This window comes from Sciurus vulgaris (genome assembly GCF_902686455.1).
Source record: "Sciurus vulgaris genome assembly, chromosome: 14".
Classification (NCBI taxonomy): Eukaryota; Metazoa; Chordata; class Mammalia; order Rodentia; family Sciuridae; genus Sciurus; species Sciurus vulgaris.
The window spans coordinates 9,159,484-9,160,731 of NC_136475.1; positions in this window are offsets into that span (position 1 = coordinate 9,159,484).

The following is a 1,248-nucleotide window of genomic DNA, read 5'->3' on the forward strand; positions in this document are numbered from 1 at the left end:
TTCATCAAAAGCCCGCCCCGTCGCCCAACCCATTGGTCCATAGAATCATCTGGCCCGCGCCCCATTGGCTCTTGTCGAGTCCCCGCCCCTACAGGTGAACATCTCACCGATTGGCTGGCTTAGGTATCAGTTGCCTTGCCAACCCAGGAAAGGGGCGTAGCCGAGTGGTCCCAACTCCCTTATTTGCATTTGTCCTGAACTTCCCTGAGCCTGTTGGGTTACACTGTGATTTCGGTTTTGTTTCGGCATTCTATAGTAAATTTTGAGAGAAAACGTTTTTTCCGACTCCAAGCAAACGTTTGATCGTCTGTGTCACAATGCTTTCCTGACTGTATGGCGCTGTCAGGAGGATGTAAAACCGAAAGAAGAAATAGAAAAATCCACAATGAAGTAACTGGAAAATTATCAAATTTACTGAAGAACAGCACTGCAAACCAACTTAACCTGATGACATTTATGGAAACTCCGCCCAACAACAGGGGAAGACGCATTCTCTTCTGGTGCAAATAAAACCAACCACAAATGTGAAATACTTGAAAGCACAAAAATTGTTTCATTCTCTACACTATCGCTTCCTTTACATCCCTCCTTTCTTCTTTTTCCTGAGCCATAGCCTGTATCCAGACTGGTCCTCTAGGCCACCATTCCTCAGGTGGCCACCAACATGATCTAAAACCATCTAATATGGTTATTGACAGTGTTAAAAGAGTCAATATTGATAGCGTTCGTGGAATTGTCCCTGCTATGCAGTAAGTACTATCTCATCATCATCATTGTTATTAATGGAGCCCTGATGGCTTGCCATCATCTTCAGCGAGGAGATGCAACCTGGCACACAAAGCTGTCCATCCTATGGCCCTGGTGGTGGCCTGACCTTACTGCCTGCCTCCACCTACATTTCCCAGCTTCCTCACTCACTTTCCCCTTCTTTTTAGCAGCCCACTTCCTCCTGCCCACTTCCTCCTGGAGGAAGTACAAGCCAGGGCTTGTACTACTCCCTGAGCTCTGAATGTGCTCCATGCACATCTTCTACAAAGTACTGGCCAGCTCTGTGTCTGTGTCTTCCCAGGAGTCTTCGTCACAGTTAACTCTTTCCTTCCTGAACATACGTATATTTTAAAGAGAAATTTGGTATGAGATTGAATTATAGGGCTTCGACTTTTTAAAGCTGTCAAAACCATTGATCTCTTATACACTCCATACAAAGTTGACGTGTGGTGACAAACAGGAATTGCAATGAATCTATTT